The sequence below is a fragment of the Prionailurus viverrinus genome, chromosome C1 (assembly GCF_022837055.1).
Source record: "Prionailurus viverrinus isolate Anna chromosome C1, UM_Priviv_1.0, whole genome shotgun sequence".
NCBI classification, from domain to species: domain Eukaryota; kingdom Metazoa; phylum Chordata; class Mammalia; order Carnivora; family Felidae; genus Prionailurus; species Prionailurus viverrinus.
In genome coordinates, this window is record NC_062568.1 from 193,422,276 (window position 1) to 193,441,947 (window position 19,672).

The following is a 19,672-nucleotide window of genomic DNA, read 5'->3' on the forward strand; positions in this document are numbered from 1 at the left end:
AAGAGAGAAGTCAAGGATCTCAATAAATGATGTTACTTAATAAGTTGTCATAGGAAGAGGTGATCAAAGAGTATACAGCCCAAAAAGTGTAGAAAAGAAGTATTTTAGAGGCGTTATCAGTTTAAAAAGTGTGTAATTTTTCTGGATTTTGTGTTATTTGTGAAGTTTTAAAATTTGTAATTTGTAATTTCTTTTCTCACTCCAAAGACTCATTTTTATACCTAACATTGTATTTGTGATTTTGGATTTTCTTTAACAGGGCCCTCAAACTGAATAAATTTCAGGTCTCCACACGCCTGAATTCAACCCTGCTCCTATTTGGGTAGTAACTTAAAGTTAGTGAAGCATCTATGAATTTTGTTTCTGATAAAATTATCACATAAAATAGCGTGCACGCAATAGAAGGTGCTGTAAGACCAATAGACGTTGGGAATAAACCAATATTGGGTTCGCCTCCCCACCAGCGTCTTCCAAAACTTCCCACCCATTCTTCCTCCCGCACTTTTTCTAAAACTACCAGATACAACCAGCATTTCTTCTCACGATCGCTTTAGGGAGGCAAGCATTACATGCATTCTAAAAGCCTTTCTAAAAATATGAAAGCGTTACGTTTTTGGTTTTTTTGTTTGTTTTTGTCGTGGCTGCTTGTGCCGCAGAAGCACCACCAGTTCCTGGGCGAAGCAAGAAACCAGCCCCTCAGCACTAAGCCGCTCCGAGGCGCGCGGTGGGGCGTAACCAGGGGCGGAGCTCCCGGAAAGGCGGAGTGGGCGGGATCTAGGCGCCTCCCTGCCCCGCCCCGCCCCGCCCCGTGAGGCCTGACACATGCGCCCAGAGGCTTCTGGTGGAAAGAGGTGTGGATTGTGAGGTGACCCTGGCCGCTGACTTCCGGTTCCTAGGGATGCGCATCCGGGTCACGCTAACGCCGCGGTTTCCTCCATCCGCTGGGTTCTGCTGTGGGTCTGGTCCAGTACCCATGTCCTGCTCTGGGGCCTCTGCAACCTTAGGGTGAGTCACCGCCGCGACAGGGTCAGAGTGCGGCCGGTAGAGTACAGCCCGTACGGGGACGGGTCAAGAGTTCTGTCCCGGTCCCTGTGGGTGGGGGTTTTCTTTGCCTGTCCCTTGTCCCTGCAGTGCTTCCCTCACTCCAGCCCTTTCCCTCGCCGGCCTCGACTCTTTCACCTCCCCCTTAGCTTTGCTGGTCTCCGCGCACCTCTCGCCTCGCTGTTTTCCTCATGCCCCCGTTACAAGCCCGGGTTTCTTGCCTTTCGCCTCAGCGCTTCCCTCACCACTGCCTCTCGCTTTTTCCCTTGCTTCTCACGTTAGCACCTCCCGGGGTTCTCGCTGTTCTTTCCCGCAGCAGGACGGCCCACCTCCTCATTGTGCTTCCCCTCCTCCACTGCGAAACTGAGCTCGTCTCTCTAGGGTCCTAGGTCCGGCCCCCCAACTTCCGTCACCTTCGATCCCTGTCCCCTCCCGGGACTAGTAGGTGACATCTGTGCTTCGCCTGGGGTTCTCCCGCCTTTTCTTAGCTAGAGAAGGGCTTAGCCAAAGCCCCAGTGTCGGCCGATTCATCCGGCTTGGGGGAAGTTTTGCCTTGAGGCGTAGGGTTAGACTCTGGTAGCTTCCGTAGTTAGGGAACAACAAAGGCGTTCCCTTTTTCTTTGCTGGACCACAGTTTGGGGGGGCTCTCTCTGGAGCAGGCTAACAGGTGGCAGGCACACGGAACAGCTAGCGATTGGGCTTGTGTGGTCTTGTTAACTGACAGGCCGTGAGGACGTGCTGTCATTTTTGTGTTTTCTGCCCCATGAGAGTGGATGTGCACAGCTGAGGCAAAAATGCGGACCATCAGCTCTGTGTTCTGCATGGGCTTTACTTACAGGACAGGTGCTATGACAGAAGACAAGAGTTTCTTGGGAGATTTTTAGCCCCAGATTTACAAGCTCCTTGCCAGAAATTTTAGAGTTACTACTGAAACGTTTTCTGCCAAAGAGTGCACTCTAGTAGTTTCAGAGTACGTTTTCATTAATTGAACTCCGGGTGCAAATGTACCTTTATCTTTAACCTCTTACAGATGCTTTCTTCGTTTTTACCGTATTGACAAGTTTTCTGTTTTTCTTCCTGTTTCTTCATAAGCCAGCCATTACACTAGTTTATTACTTCGACTGTTCTTTTATTTTTTCCTTACTGTTTCCACCTTAGTCTTTTTTTTTTTTTTAATGTTTATTTTTGAGAGATTGATAGAGTGCGAGCGGGGGAGGGGCAGAGAGAGGGAGGGAGACACAGAATCCCAAGCAGGCTCCAGGCTCTGAGCTGTCAGCGCAGATGCCGACGGGGGCTCGAACTCACCACTGCCAGATCAAGGCCTGAGCGGAGTCTGACGCTTAACCAGCTGAGCCATCCGGGCGCCCCTCCACCTTAGTCTTAAAAACCATCGTTTTCTCATTTGAGAGTTGGGTTTCTCTTAAATTTTTAAAGTTTCTCTGATGGCTTTTAGTCACCTCCAAGATGAAGAGATTGGACTTAATAGGGGTTAGTGTCTCAAATTTTGTGATCCGAGGTATATTTTGAGACACACGGCGTTGGATCATTTTTATTTCTGTTTTTCCAGTGTTTGTGGTGTATGTCTGGCATTTGATTGCAAATACTTTTCTGTGATCTGCTTTTGAAATATAAATTGTGCTCTGAGATTTAGTATTTAAGTGACGTGTCTGCTTCACGTTTGACTGGTGAGTTAGAGAAGAGTTTCTCTCCTTATGTGATGCATATACATACACAAGCAGGGCATAGACCTTGCTCATTCCAGAATGGGGCTGCTCCCTTCAGCTATTTTTAGCAAGGGACTTTGGAGCTTGGCCATATTAGTCCTAGAAGCCACAGAGAAGGACCCTTTGGGTGGTTTTCAGTCCTTATCTAACTGCTGAGGGAAGCCCTTTGGAAAGCTCTTTACCCATACCTTCTCCCCAGCACCTACGTTGGAAACTCCAGCTTCTGTTCAACCTGGGTCTCCTCATTTCACATCCTTAAAAACTAACCCCAGTGAGTATGGGCTGACTCCCTCTAACTGCTTCTTTACCTCTAAGTTTGTGGACTTTTTTTTTTTTTTTTTTTTTTTTTTTTAAGCCATGGGCACTCCATAGATAGATTTATATTTGGATCGATGCAAGACCATCTTTCCACATTCTTCTGAACTTTCTATTTCTTGAGCATGTCTGAGTCTAAACGTAGATGGATTTCTACAGGTTACAGCTGGAGGGTTCTGTAGAGCTCAAACTTACCCTTTTATTTTACAAATAAGGAAATCAAGACTTAAAGAATTGGTGATTTTTCCGAGGTCAGTTTTTACGAATACAGCAGTCTTGTACTCAGAGTCATGCACTCAGAGAAGTGGGTTTTAGTTCTCTCAAAGTTGTAGGCCAGAGAGCACAGTGTAGTATTTAGTGGTTCATTTCTTCTTCTTCTTCTTTTTTTTTTTTTTTTTTTTTTAAGTTTATTTATTTGCTTTTGAGAGAGAGAGAGAGTACAGGGGAGGGGCAGAGAGAGAAGGAGGGAGAGAATCTCAAGTAGGCACTGTACTGTCAGCACAGAGTGGGGCTCGAACTCACAGACTGTGAGATCATGACCTGATCCAAAGTCAGTTGGAAGCTTAACCTACTGAGCCACCCAGGCGCCCCTAGTGGTTCATTTCAATACATTTGTGCCATAGGAATGAATTCTAGGAGGAGGAATTTATGACAGATTTTTAAATTCAAGGCTGCCTTCAAAGATGGCCCCTAGAAAGAAACTGTTGTGCAGAAGTAAAAGTTGAAAAGTCTTAGGGAGTCTCTTTCTCTCTTTTCTTCTAAAATCATTTTAGCCCATTATGATATGAATGCTGCCTAAAAGCCTTTACATGAACATCCTGTGGTCTCATTGGAGCATTTGTGTTCGTGCTTCTGTCTTCCTACCAAACACTAATAGACTTTCTAATTTCTGAAAAGTGTGCATGTCCTACCCAGCTTCCAAACAACAACAAAAATTATCACTAGAGACAGCTCAGTGTATGTGTTTGTAAAGCTCAGGAGAGGAATCGATGTCAGTTTTCCATACAAATTTCTCCTTTAGTTTGGCAGTCTTATTTTGTAACCCTGAGGACTCCATTTAAAATAAATTTCTCATATTAGTTTATGCATACCAGGTTTTCTGTTTTTATTTGGTTTGATTATTTTTTATTATTTTTTGTCATTTTACTTGTTACTGTATGTTGTTTTACATATTTAAACTTTTATTCTTGAACCCTAGGATATGTTTTAAGGAAAATGCAGCTTTAAAAATATAAGAAACTGGGGCGCCTGGGTGGCTCAGTCGGTTAAGCGCCGACTTCAGCTCAGGTCACGATCTCGCGGTCCGTGAGTTCGAGCCCTGCATCAGGCTCTGGGCTGATGGCTTGGAGCCTGGAGCCTGCTTCCGGTTCTGTGTCTCCCTCTCTCTCTGCCCCTCCCCGTTCATGCTCTGTCTCTCTCTGTCTCAAAAATAAATAAACGTTAAAAAAATATATATTAAAAATATAAGAAACAAAGTACACCCACACCACATCCTTACCTTGTGGTGTGATGGTTTCTATGATCTGACTAAACCACTTCATAACTTCGTTCTTTTTGTTTTGCTTTCAGATAAAAGGCTGATAGAACTTCTTTTTCGGTAGTTGTCCAAGAGATTTTTGTGTTCTACATATAACAAGAAGATATCTTAACTTATGTGTATTTTAAATGGAGGAAGACTAGTTCAAAATAGTTAACATAGAATAGTTCAACATAGAAATAATTCAAAGTGGGGCGCCTGGGTGGCTCAGATGGTTAAGCGTTAGACTCTTGATTTCGGCTCAGGTCATGATCTCATGGTTTGTGAGATTGAGCCCGGCTTTGGGCTTCATGCTGACAGCACAGAGCCTGCTTGGGATTCTCTCCTCCCTCTCTTCCCCTCCCCTTGCTCTCCTGTGCATGCTCTTTTTCTCTCTCTCTCAAAATAAATAAACATTTTTTTAAAAGTTCAAAATGCATTTAAGAATATTAGGAAAAGCTTATTCTTCCCCTACATTCATTTATATTAGGGGTTTAATTATTATATTTGTAATAAAGTTGAAAATAGGTGGACTTTCTGCCGATTAACTTAAAAATACAGGTGTATGTTCTTATACAGAATATATGGCTTAAGCTACAAACTGCCTTATTAATATGTCTTATTGACAGAGAACATAGATAATGGAGCAGCAACCACATCATCATCTCAATATTTTTATTTGGTCCCATCAACCTAAGTCCTAAGGTATCTAATTATTAAATGTAAAAATAATTAGAGTATCTTCTTTATTTGTAGTATATTTAAAAACATATTTGAAATATGGACTTCATAAAATTTTATGTTTTTAAGAAAACTTTACTGTTTTCTTCTTTTAAATATGTAGTTGTATTTTACCTTTTTTTTTTTTTTTTTTTTTTTTAAGTAATTTCTATGCTCAACATAGGGCTTGAACTCATAACCCTGAGATTATCAAGAATCATATACTCCACTGACTGAACCGGCCAGGTGCCCCATAGTAGTATTTTAAATCAAAAAAGGAAATGTATAAGTAGTCCTAACCTTTCAACATCCATTGAAATTGTAAAACTCATGATTTAAAACTTTTAACAAAATAGGAATAGAGGAAACATACCTCAGTATAACAAAGATCATATGTGACAAACCCATCACAAACATAATCAACTGCTTTTTCTTTAAAATCAGAAACAAGACAAGGATGTCCATTCTCACCATTTTTATTCAACATAGTATTGAAGTCCTAGCCACAGCAGTTAGGCAGAAAAAGGAAAAGAAAATGTATCCAAGTTAATAAGGGAATAAGTTAAACTGTTACTGTTTGCAAGTGACCTAATTCTACCTGTAGAAAACCTAAAGTCTCCACAAAAAACTGTTACAATTAATGGATTCAGTAAATTTGCAAGATAAAATATCAGTATACAAAAATCTGTTGCATTTCTACACACTGATAATGAACTATCAAAAAAGAGTAACTGAGGGGCTCCTGGGTGGCTCAGTTGGTTGGGCGTCTGACTTTGGCTCAGGTCATGATCTTGCAGTCCATGAGTTCGAGCCCCGCATCGGGCTCTGTGTTGACAGCTCAGAGCCTAGAGTCTGCTTCAGATTCTGTGTCTCCCTCTTTCTCTGCCCCTCCCCTGCTCACACTCTGTCTCTCTCTCTGTCTCTCAAAAATAAAGATTAAAAAAAAGAAGAACTGAGAAAACAATCCCATTTACAATGGCATCAAAAAGAATAAAATGTCTAGGAGTAAATTTACCCAAGGAGGTGAAATACCTGTACACAGAAAACTGTAAGACATTGATTAAAAAACTGAAGATGTGTCGGGCTCTGTGCTGACAGCTCAGAGCCTAGAGCCTGCTTTGGATTCTGTGTCTCCCTCTCTCTCTCTGCCCCTTCCCCACTTATGCTCTGTCTCTTTCTGTCTCTTAAAAAATAAATAAAGATTAAAAAAAATTTTTTTTAATAAAAAATAAAAAAACTGAAGATGTCATAAATAAATGGAAAGATAGTCCATGCTCATATACTGGAAGAACTAATATTGTTACAATGTCCATACTACCCAAAGTAATCTACAGATTCCAGTGGCATTTTTCATAGAACTGGAACAAATGATTCCAAAATTTGGGTGGAAAAATTAAAAAAACAAAACAAAAAGAAAAATAAAAAAATAGTACTTAATATCTTACAGATCTTACTACCGATTGTGTTGGATGCACTTTAACTTATCAGCTTGGTTAATATTTGTACTAGGTAGATTTACTTTTATTTGCCCTAGAAAATAGGGCAAAAAGAATATATTTCTTTTAGCAAGTTTCTTTTGGGTACCTACTATGTACAGGTTTAGTAATACGTATATAGGCTGTTCATGTGAACTAGGTAGCATTATACATAAGGCTGGCGTTTACACTTAAATCCTGAATTTGGTTTTCTTTGTACATATTTGAATTAAACCATAAGATTTAACGTAACCTGTATCACCAGGGTGTAGAAAAAAAAGAAAATATAATTAGAATTAAAATAAGCTTAATCCTAAGAAAATGTCACTTCTCAGTGACAATTGTATATGATTTTTTAAGCTAGATTTTGTGATTTTCTATTGTTTTCAAAACAGTGATTTCTCATCATTATTTGATTTTAAGGTTCTTACATTAATTTGCATCACTGTTTAATATAAAATTATATTGTTTTTTTATAGGTACAATTAAATAAATTTCATTTGGGAAACTTTCGCAACTGAACTGTAAAAATCTGTATTGGTAAAACAGTAAAAAATAAAAGCAGCTTTATATAGCTCTTACTATGTGCCAGGAACTACTCTGAGTGGTTTACATGTATGAACTCCTTAAGCTGTACAACACTGTGAAGTAAATACTGTTCTTATCTCCATTTTACCAATGAGGAAACCACGGCATGGAAGTTCTATAACTTGCCCAAAGTAACACAGCTAGTTAGCCAGAGAGCTGGATTTGAACTTAGTTTTTCTGGCTTTAGAGTTCATGACCTTTTTGTACAGCGTTTTACTAATTTAGTGATTTCTTCCTTTGTAGGTTAAGGTTAAAAATCCAGTTTGCCGGAAACTGTTATCAGAGGACCACTTTAGGCTTGGGAACCTTAGAGAGGGGTTTTACATGGGCTGGCCTAAGGCAAATTGCAAACCCTTTTACCACCTGTGTTTCTTAGATGGCAAAAATCACGTATTAAAAAAGGAAAGCAGGACCATATCTTTCCCTCTTTAAAAAATTGTTGTGTGGAAGTTGGTTACTTTTGAGTTATTTGGAGAAAAGGTAGCATATTTAATAAAATGTATTCTATATTACTAAAATGTCTTCCTCTATTTATTTTTTTAATGTTTATTATTTTTGAGAGAGAGAGTGAGAGAGACAGAGCGTGAGCGGGAGAGGGGCAGAGAAAGAGGGAGACACAGAATCAGAAGCAGGTTCCAGGCTGAGCCGTCAGTGGGGTTCGAGCACACAAGCCATGAGATGATGAGTTGAGCTGAAGTCCGATGCTTAACTGACTGAACCACCCAGGCGCCCCTAAAATGTCCTACCTCTTGATCTTATTATACTTCCTTTCTTTGATCTGCAGAGTATTAAATTTATGTAATAGTCTTAAACTCTGAAATCTTAATGTGTCCACTATGAATTTAACAACTTCGAAATATGAAATAGAAAACAAACTGAGATTTCTGATTTACCTGTAGTAAATTTGGAAAAGTTGGAAATTTGTGCAAAATTAAGTACTTCCATTTCCTTAGGACTGTTATGTTGAGATTAATATATTTAAATTAGCGTTTTTAGTTTTTCTTAGAAAAGAAGAGTGTTTTTAGTTTGACTTAGAAACGAGGAGAACTTTCACAAACCATTTCCTTTATAAATTAAAAAATGCATGTAGTCATTTAGAATATTACTAATTATATTAATATTACTTCTTTTGTGCTTTTGTTATTCCCAAATGTAAAAATTCTTGTTGCATCTCTAAGGGAAGGAGATGATTTTATATCATTTGAAGTGTAGTTTAATTAATGTAGGAGTCTGGGACTGAGATATGAGAAGTTATTTTTCTGAGTTTTTGAAACAATTGAGAATCATGGAATCTGGTTAGCACAAGAAAACTATAGTTATTTTCTGGTAAGAAGGGACACTTGGTTAGGGATACTAATTTTATTTCTTATATATCAACTCCTTTTATTAATTCAGACATTAATTCAGTACACCATTTTTCATAGTAGCTTTTGTCTTGATTTTTTTTCTTTTTGGTGGGAAAAATATGGATCTGAGAAGCTTTGCTATGATGATTTAGAATATTCCTTATTTTGGTTTAAACATTTAATTTTTGTTTCAGAAACAATTCTTTTTTATATATGGGTTTGATAATTAGTTTATCTCCTAAAATTTCAATAGTTTTTTTTTTCACCTGAAATTTAATAATGTAGCAATTACTGAATTTAGGAAAATTGTTTCTGCTAGCAGCACTGTTACTATGGGAATAAATTAGAATGATTAGCTCTTAGGTAGAATTGAACTTTATTCTTAAGTTTCCATAGTAGTTGAAAAAGATTTAGGTCAGTTTCACCTGTTGTTCCTCCTTTTTTCAAAATAAGAGGGAATTTTATTTTTTATTAAAAAAATTTGTTTTAATGTTTATTTATTTTTGAGAGAGACAGAGACAGAGTGTGGACAGGGGAGGGCCAGAGAGAGGGAGACACAGAATCTGAAACAGGCTCCAGGCTCTGAGCTGTCAGCCCAGAGCCCGATGCAGGGCTCGAACTCACAAGCCATGAGATCATGACCTGAGCTGAAATCGGACGCTTAACTGACTGAGCTACCCAGGTGCCCCTAAAATAAGAGGGAATTTTAATTTAACACAATAATGTTAGTTTTTTCCTACTAGATTGATAATATTAATATGGCAGTTTCACTCTTTGTCGACAGCATAATCCAAAATGTGTATATGATTTGTTTTTTTAGAAAATTTCGGAATTTAGAGAACATTTTAGGGTAAAAAGTAGCATATACCTGTCTTATTAAAAAACATTCTCCAGGATGCGTCTGGGTAGCTTAGTCGATTGAGTGTCCGACTTGAGCTCAGGTCATGATCTCAAGGTTCTTGGGTTCGAGGCCTGTGTGAGGCTCTGTGCTGACAGCTCAGACCTGGATGCTGCTTCAGATTTTGTGTCTCCCTCTCTCTCTCTGCCCTTCCCTTGCTCACGCTCTGTCTCTCTCTGTCTCTCAAAAAATAAATAAACGTTTAAAAAAAAAAAAACACATTCTCTAGGAATCAGTGTGTTATTACTTCACTGAACTTTTCAAATCTACTTTTCCCTTTTACCAAATCTTTGCTGTAGGTTGGGAAGCAGCTATCAGATAACTGATGAATAAGTGTTCTTGAGATTGGGAATGAGAGCTTTTGCAAAGAGTATAAGCCATCTCTAATATTGGTGTGGCATTTAATAGCTAGATGAACTGAAAATGTTTGCTTTCTCTCATTCCTGTGTGTCTCCCGTTAGTATATATTTATTTAGTGTTGGCACCTCACATTCTGTGAAACTTGTTTATTTGGAGTAACTGTTAAACTATTGATTCTTATAGATGGTTTTCTTCTCCTTTTTAAATTCTTTTTCAGAGTAAAGGGTTGCCTTTAAAAACCTAATTAAGAGTTGGTTGCACATCCCAACCAACTTTTGGTTTAGACTCCGGCTCTTGGTTTAGACTGTGGTCATGATCCCAGGGTTGTGGGATCCAGCCTTGAGTTTGGCTCTGCGGCTCTGCACTGAGTGTGGACCCTGCTTAAGATTTTCTTTTTCTCCCTCTGCCCCTTCCAGCTCTCTTTCTCTCTCTCTAAAATAAACAAAATGAAAAAAAATTTTTTTTTTTTTTAACTAAGAGAACCACCAGAACTCTGAATGTTATTTCCTGTGTAGTTTGAAGTGGATATTTTCCTCCTTGACTGGTCAGTTTTTTATATTCTGATAAAGTGGCTTTCAAATTTTTTTTTATCATGACCCACTATAAGATGCATTTTTTCATTGTTACCCAGTACTTACACACGTATGTATACATTATCCAGTACTTATACATGTATATGTACATATTAATGTTTAAAATTGAAACAAGTTTTGTGGAACAATATTATCTTTACTACTGGTGATACATTGTAATATTTTCTGTTCTATTTTGCTTTATTGTATTTCATTAAAAACTGTTAGTCTTCACTAAGTTAATAAGACAACATACCTGGAGTTTGAAAAATTCGAATGACTGCTAGATTTTTTTCTAATATTGTTTTTTGGAATTGAAAATGTTTGGGTTTGTTAGTTTTTTTCTCTCTGAAATGTATCTTGATTCTGTTAAGCTTTTAATCTAAATAACTGCAGAACATTTGAGAGGGAGACCCTATTGCCCTGATTGTCATTGCTGTCATCTCTGTTCTTTACTGTGGTTAGGCACATCATTTTAAAGACTGCAATAATATAGAATCATGAGGTTGAAAACACTTGGTCACATGCAGAGCTTCCATCATAAGAATCATTTGCTAGGTTCCATCTTATAGTCAAAAGTTGAAGTTGATGAAGTTGCGTTTTTCGAACTTTGCTTCTGCTCTTAGCAACTAGTCCAAAGGTTACAAAGCTGTTTTATTCTACTTTCTTCTGGCCCCAATCCAGTCTTTGTAAACCAGAAAAGAGAACTGAGCAGTGAAGCAGTGTCTCTTGTGTATATGGTCAGGTGAAAGTAACACGGTTGAAGAGTGGACTGCATGTATGTATTGTCCCGACTCCTTTTCTGTAATCATAAAGGGGGAAAGGTAGTAGAGATCGCAGCAGTTCCTAGCATATCATAGCCATTAGAGTGAGGCAGGGTCAGCAACATACTCTACTGTTTTTATCATCACCTCCTCCTAACACTTAACGAACACTTACTATGTTCCAGGCACTGTGTAAAGCACTTCACTTTATTAACTCATATTCACTTGGGAGGCCTGGGAGAACAAAAATGAGAGAGGATAAAGAAGGAAACTTGCCTTAGTATCTTCTCATTATCTGGCTTGTGAATAGCATGACATAGCATAGATTTTGAGCTTGGTCAGGTTTTTAAAGTCATCAGTCCTGTCTGTGATGTTTCATATTGAATGGCACATAGCTGTGGTTTGAAACCTCAGGCTTTGAAGCTTGGCTGCCTGGGCTTGAATTCCAGGTTGGTGACTTACTAGGTAAATACCCTGGCCAAGTTACTCTCTGTACTTTTTCTTATCTCTAAAATGGTAATAACAATCAATAGCACCTATCTTACAGACTTACTGAGAGGATTAAATGAATTATACATGTAACGTACTTAGAACAGTGTCTGACCCATAAAAAACATTCCATAAATGTTAGCTATTAATAACTCACAACTCACAGTTGGATCTCCTGAAAGTATTTGTGACCATGATGAGTTCTGTGTATTTGCTAAGTAACAGGATGTGATTGACATTCAATGTTTTATTGTCCAGGAGCTTAAAAACCACTTTCCTTGCAAAGGACTTATAGGGAAAGTTCTCGTGTAGGGTGTGTGGAATCAAGCCAAGTGACAAAAGCAAACCTACAGGTCCAACTTGTTAATCTCTCATAGGAATCTCTTGCAATTTGGGCCTTATCCTTAATAATTTTAATATTTTTCCCTTTGAAAAACTAAGAGAGCAACTAGTTAATGAGTTGACTTTCACTCAAGACCAGATTTCCCTCCTGAATTTGTCTTATGTCTAAGATACTTATTTATTTAATTTTTCTTCAGCAAACAGCTTTGTCATGTTTACTATGGTGCCAGGCACTATTCTGAGAGCTTCACAAATATTAACTCATTTAAACCTTATGACAAAGATAATATATTATTATCATTATTCCCATTTTACAGATGAGGTAACTGAGGCACAGGAAAGTTGAATAATTAAACTCCCACAGCACTCATCAGTGCAGAGCTGGAATTTGAACCTAAGTAGTCTGGCTCCAGAGTCAGTGCTCTAAGCTTGCCAAACTTGCCTCCGACAGAGGTGAATTAGGTTGAAAATTGTAAAATAACAAGTGTTAAAACTTCACTGTCCTTCTGAAACTAATACAACACTGTATGTTAACTACACTGGAATTAAAAATTTTTTAATATGAAAAAAGAAACCTTTACTATTCCTCATTCTGTGCTGAAATGACAGCACTGAATTTTTGGCTCATGGATTCTTGAAGGAGTAAATAAGTTTGGAGAAATAAAACATTGATCAAAGAACCTAACTTAGATTTTATAGTTCTTACAGGTGAGGACATACATTTCAAAAGACTTAGTTCTGTTAGTATGGTGTAAGATAAATTTTATGTGAATAATGGAGAGCTAATTGATGTATAAACGTGGTATACAGATTTATAGAATGATATATAGAGTTTTGACTTGTGAATTTTGATGAAGTAGGGTACAAATTTTTCTATGTAAGTGGAAGCAATACATAGGATATTCATGTTGGTATAAACCATGTATCAGTCTGTAGCACCTGCAGAAAAAAGTTGTGATTCTCTTAGTTAACTTCACAGATTTAAGAGAGGATGAAGATAAAATTTTGGGGGTTTTGAGTTCCATGGAGTCTGGTTCTCTATACATTAAATTCTTAGGCTTGTGACTGACAAGTTACTAAAATGTAGGAGAGTTGGAAGGAACGTAGTAGAACTTTGGATTATTATTAAACTCACTTTGACAAATCTAATTCAGATGAACTCATTCCTTTTCAATACTTTTTACCCTGGTTTTGGAATTTTTCCTATAGAACACATCTCCCTATTTTATTGGAAGCTTATGGGGAAAAGTTTTTGTTAATTTTTATTAAATAGTATTTGATTTTAATATTTTAGTTTTTATTGTTTAGAGAGGGAAAGAGAATCTTTTTTTTTTTTTTTTTTTTTACTGTTTATTTTTAAGAGAGACACAACACAAGTGGGGAGGGGCACACAGAGAGAGAGAGTGAGAGAGAGAGAGAGAGAGAGACAGACACAGAATCCAAAGCAGGCTCCAGGCTCCGAGCTGTCAGCACAGAGCCTGATGTGGGGCTCGAACTCATGAACTGTGAGATCATGACCTGAGCCGAAGTCAGGTGCTTCACCAACTGAGCCACCCAGGTGCCTCAGAGAATCTTTTTTTTTTTTTTAATGTTTATTTATTTTTGAGAGGGGTGGGGTGGGGAGGGGCAGAGAGAAGGAGACACAGAATCCGAAGCAGGCTCCAGGCTCTGAGCTGTCAGCACAGAGCCCGACACGGGGCTTGAACCCACGAACCGTGAGATCATGACCTGAGCCAAAGTTGGACGGATGCTCAACTGACTGAGCCACCCACGTGCCCTGAGAGAGAGAATTGTAAGCAGGCTCTATGCTCAGTGCAGAGCTCAGTGACCTTGGGATCATGACCCAAGCCAAAACCAAGAGGTAGATGCTCAACCGGCTGAGCCACCCTGATGCCCCAAAGATTGTTTTATAGACAACTTCAAAGGATGATTTTCTGAGAAATAATATTAGAAATCATAAGAACAATTCTTCTTAGAGAATCTCTTCCCAATAAAGTGTTTTGTTTCTGTTAAGAATTTGGTACAGACTAAATGAATTAAAAAAAAATTCTCAGTAAGTTCAGATAAGTATTCTATTAAGTGTAAAGTTACTATAAATATTCCTACAGCTGACAATACCATGATATGTTGGTCAGGCATACCTCCCAAATAAAGTAACCAGAAGAATTCCCGATTTTACCACAGTCACTTGGCTGGGCTGTTTATTTATGGAGGGAGTTCACCAGCATGGTGATGGCTTTTGTCTATCCACAGACAGTTCAGCCTGGAAGATGTAGTTGGTTGCAATTTTTTGGGCCACAGAAATGTGATTTGTGCTGATGCCTGAATTGTGAGAGCTAAAGGGCTCTCTTAGGGTCACTTAAAAGAGAGAGAGCCTGGGGCTCCTGAGTGGCTCAGTTGGTTGAGTGTCTGACTCTTGATTTTGTCTCAGGTCATGATCACCGAGTCGTGGGATGGAGCCCCACATTGGGCTCTGCACTGAGTGTGGAGCCTTCTTGAGATTCTGTCTCTCCCTCTGCCCCTCTCCCCAGCTTGTGTGTGCTCTCTTGCTGTCTCTAAAATAAATAAATAGAGCTTTAAGGGAGATCACTGAGTATAGGTCTGCTGGATATTTGTGTCTACACAAAGGAGGACTCTTGAGTATGAAGGACTCTGAGTAATATGTTAGATATGTTAGATGTTTTAGTATATCAAGAAAGGTTACCATCAGTTGATGAGACTTTCAAATTTCTGAAAGATGAGAAACAAGGAGATTGGATCAATAGAGACTAGGAGAAGAAATCACAGATGAAAGTATATGTAGAAGTTTTAGAAATGTACCAGATTCAAGTAAACAATTATGAAGAAATGAAGGGTGCCTGGAGCTTAAATCAGTGTTCTGGCCCTTGCTCTTGATTTTGAGCATCTGGTGTTTGTCCCCTGGATAAAGCCTGGAGAAATGCTTTCCAGACACATTGAATGGTCTGCCTGAGGAGGGCAAGTATATCCATATGGTCTATTCTCCCTATGGTGTTTAGTGTTTATTAATCAAATTATGTAATTCTTTTTTCTTTTTAATTTTCAAAAAATCTTTATTTTTGAGAGAGAGAGAGAGAGAGGGAGAGAGAGTGCGAGCAGGGGAGAGGCAGAGAGAGAGAGGGAGACACAATATGAAGCAGGCTGCAGGCTCCAAGCTGTCAGCACAGAGCCTGAGGCCGGGCTCAAACTCAGGAAACACGAGTTCGTGGCCTGAGCCGAAGTCGGATGCTTAACCGACTGAGCCACCAGGTACCCCTCAAATTATGTCATTGTTTTGCTTGAAGCACTCATTGCGTTCCCAAACTCCGTATCATGTGTTACAAGGCTGTGTGTCATCTGGCCCTTGCCTGCATCTGAGTCTTCTTTTGCAACCACTCATTCACTTGCTAACATTGGCCTTTTTGCCATTTCTCAACATGCCCAGATGTCATCCTTTCAGTTTCTTTACACTTGTTTTCCTTCTGAAACCTCTTCCTTTGCATCTTCTTATAACTCCATCCTTTTCATTATTAACATTTCTGCTGAAATGTTACCATCTCACAGAAATTATCACCCTATCTGAAATAGCTCCCCTGTAGTCACTCTCTATTCTTTGTGTTATTTTCCATAGTACTTATTGCTTTGTGAAATCATATTACCTTATTATTTGTTCATCTTTCTATTAGTTCTATTAGTTTCTATTAGTTCCTTGGGGCACCTGGATGACTCAGTCGGTTAAGCGTCCAACTTTGGTTCAGGTCATGATCTCACAGTTTGTGAGTTCGAGCCCCGTGTCAGGCTCTGTGCTGACAGCTTACAGCCTGGAGCCTGCTTCAGATTCTGTGTCTTCTGTCTCTCTGCCCCTTCCCTGCTCATGCTATGTCTCTTTCACAGAAATAAACATTAAAAAAAAAAAGGAGTTTCTCAATTAAAATGCGGGATGTCGGCAGTCATGGCAGAGGAAGAACCTTTGGAAATACTTTATAAAAACAATGAGGACACTGGCAGACATAGTCAAAATCAACTGTTTCCGAACTCTGAACATTAACCGTAGGCTTGTAGCAAACTAGGAACATTTATTCAAGAAAAATGGCCGAATCTCAAGAACACCGTGAACTTTGTAATGTTTTAACTTGCCCAGGTGCCGTCCTCTCTCCAGTTCCACAGTAGCTTTGAAAACCAACAGTCCCTAATCATGGTGAAAACTAGCAGCCCAGAAGCCAACTGGAAGCTACAGACCAAGACTGGAGCTTTTTCAAAGCCCTGTGCCAGAGAATTGTCATTATTTGACTTGTTATTATTTGTTACCGATTGACCTGTCTGGTGGTTCCTTAAAAGACCTCATTTGCAAACTTGCATATATTTGACCAGACTTGGAGCCTTTTCTGCCCAGGGTGTTCATTGAAAACAATTAGAGGCAATTGAACGTCTCAGCTGCCTGTGGTAGTGAGTAATGGTTGGGGCAAACAGACTAACCAAAAAGCTTAAAAGGAAAAGCTGGGGAGTAGATGTCCATAGGGGATTTGTAAAGCTTTGATATATTCTTGGGAATCTAGAAGGCTGTGCCCATATGTTGAGCTGTGTGCATCTTTAGAAAGGACCTGAGAAGGCCCTAAGTTCTTAGTTCTAGTTCATGTTGAGGCTCTGTGCCAACGGATAGTGAAGGCTAAGGAAAAATTGTAAACTGGCTTAGTGTTAAGAGTGTGCCCTAATACATATACAGAGCCCATCCATGAAGACTGGGAGATTTACTGGTTCCAGGAGTCTAAGGAAATCTCTGTCTAATCATTAGCTGACCATTAAACTAACATCAGAGACTTCAGTGGCCACATGGGACAAAGAATCCAGACTCTGTGAAATTAGTTTCTCTATTTCCTTGTCCTATTTTATATTTCTTACCACGGCTTGAATAATAATTTACTTTTTATCTGTCTCTTACCAGTTAGAATATAAACATACTAAGAGCAGGGAGTCTTTGTGCACAGTTCTTTATCTCCAGTGCCTAGAATAATTCCTAGTACATAAAATATTTATTTTTTTAAAGTAAGCCCTGCACCTATTGTGGGGCTTGAACTTGCAACTCCCAGATCAAGAGTCACATATTCTACCAAGTGAGCCAGCCAGGTGCCCCTAAAATATTTCTTGAAATGATGAGAAAATGGATGACTCAGATATCAATTCTCTATATACTTTCTGTCTTCTAGAAATTTGTTGAATCTTTTGCCTCTTGAAATCACTGTTTTTCTTTTCTTTTTTAAAATTTTATTCAAGTTTTATTTATTTAAGTAATCTCTACACCCCATGTGAGGCTCACACTCATGACCCTGACATTAAGAGCCGCATGCTCTTCTGACTGAGCCAGTCAGATGCCCCACTGTTTTTATCTTGTTGTTGTGTCTTTTATCTCTTTTGTTCCTTTGCTATTATTTTTATGAAGTGGATCTCTGGAGAGAGGACATAAATGGGTGTGCTTCTTCAGCTCTCTTGAATCAGAATGTTCTGATTACTGATTTTGATCAATAGGAAGTTCACTGAGAGTAAACTGATTTGGATGAAGTTTGGGAGGTTTTTTTTTTTTTTTCTTCTAAATTTTTTAATGTTTATTTATTTTTTGAGAGGGAGGGAGATAGAACATGAGCAAAGGAGGGACACAGAGAGAAGGAGACACAGAATCCGAAGCAGCTCCAGGCTCTGAGCTGTCAGCACAGAGCTTGATGCGGAGCTCGAACCCACAAACCGCGAGATCATGACCTGAGCCGAAGTTGGGTGTTTAACCCACTGAGCCACCCAGGCGCCCCGAAGTTTGGGAGGTTTTATGGTAGAATTCATTCTAAAGAGAATGAAAAGACTACACACATGCATTATGGTGTAAAACCTTATGCAAATAAACTTGACAATCTGGATGAAATGGATATTTTTAGAAAATGTTGCCAAATTTGACCCCAGAAGAAAGAAATTCAGTAGACCAATAACAATAAAGGGAATCCGTAAAGTTATCAAAGGACTGCTCCATAAAAACTTTTAGACCTAGGTGTTTTCATAGGTATGTTATTTCAAATAGCCAAGGAATAGATAGCTGAACCAGAGCATGGATAAGAGAGAGTTTATAGCTCTTTTAAGGAAGCCAATGAAATGTTGATTCTAAAACTTCGTGGACAACACAAAATAGGAAACCATGGAAGAATCTTCCAATTATTAATGTAAAAATCTTACATTCAGTACTAGAAAATAGAATTCAACAGTATGTTAAAATAATATTCTACAACCCAATAGTTTCTGAAATAAATGTACATATGGTTCAATATTAGATCTGTTAACATGTTGTTTTAATAGATGAAAGAAAAACCATACGGTCATCATCATTTTGGATGCCAAAAAAGCATTGACCAAATTAATATCTTTTCCTGATAAATGTTCTTCATTTAATTAAAATTGATGAATTCTTATTTGACACGATTAAAGAGAACTTATTTCATTTTTCTTTTCCTTTCCTTTTTTTTCTTTTTTTTTTTAAGTAACCTCTGTGCTCAATGTGGGGCTTGAACTCATGACCCCAAGATCAAGCGTCACATGCTCTATAAACTAAGCCAGGCAGACACCCCAAATTTATTTCAGACCAAAACTAATATCACACTTAATAGTGGTATGGTAGAAGTATTCTCATTAATGTGAGGAACAAGAAATGGATGCCCAACATTTAGTATTGTTACTTAATATTATAGTGGAGGTGTAAACCAATATCATTAGGTAGTAAGAAGAAATAAAGAGCTTACTATTGGGAAAGGGGAAGGAAACTATTTTTATGCAGCAAGGGAAAATATATAGCTGAAACTCAACAATCAACTCTCTTACTGTTCTCATTATTAGAAAGAATGAGATTCTGGTAAAGTGGCAGTTTACAAAAGTACTAATACAACATCTTTCCTGTATATATGCAGAGTAATATTTTAGTGGCACCTGGGTGGCTCAGTCGGTTAAGCCTCCGACTTCGGCTCAGGTCATGATCTCACGGCTTCGTGAGTTCGAGCCCCATGTTGGGCTCTGTGCTGACAGCTCACAGCCTGGAGCCTGCTTCAGATTCTGTGTCTGCCTCCCACTCTGCCCTCCCCCACCCCTGCTCACGCTCTGTCTCTCTTGCTCTTTCTCAAAAATAAACAAACATTGAAAACAATTAAAAAGAATAAAGAATGTTCATTAGTGCAAGTGGAGCATAGGTAAACCATTCTCCACAAGTTGGTTGTTTCTGATTTTTCATTTCTCTGAACAAACTTACTCTATTTTTTGAAATAGTGGAATAGAGTTGACTTTTTACCCCTCTACTTAATTTTGGGGGAAAAATTAGGAAATGAATCAGGCCATGGGCAATTTTATGACCTGACTCTAACCAGAGGATAGTCTGAAGATAATATGATTTTACAGCTGTGCCTGAATATTTTTTTAAATCTTTTTTAATGTTTATTTACTTTTGAGAGAGAGAGTCAGAGTGTGAGCTGTGGAGGGGCAGAGAGAGAGGGAGACACAAAAT

General features: G+C 38.7%; 1 protein-coding gene across 2 annotated transcripts in view; it reads left to right on the forward strand.

Moving 5' to 3' along the window:
- The first annotated feature begins 885 nt into the window (after positions 1 to 885).
- The window catches only part of EYA3 (EYA transcriptional coactivator and phosphatase 3), a 97,119-nt gene continuing 78,332 nt past the window's right edge, over positions 886 to 19,672 (forward strand). For both annotated transcript variants that reach the window (XM_047870797.1, XM_047870798.1), the window contains exon 1: positions 886 to 1,005. The gene's annotated coding sequence lies outside the window, so the exon portion shown is untranslated. The remainder of the gene's footprint in view (positions 1,006 to 19,672) is intronic.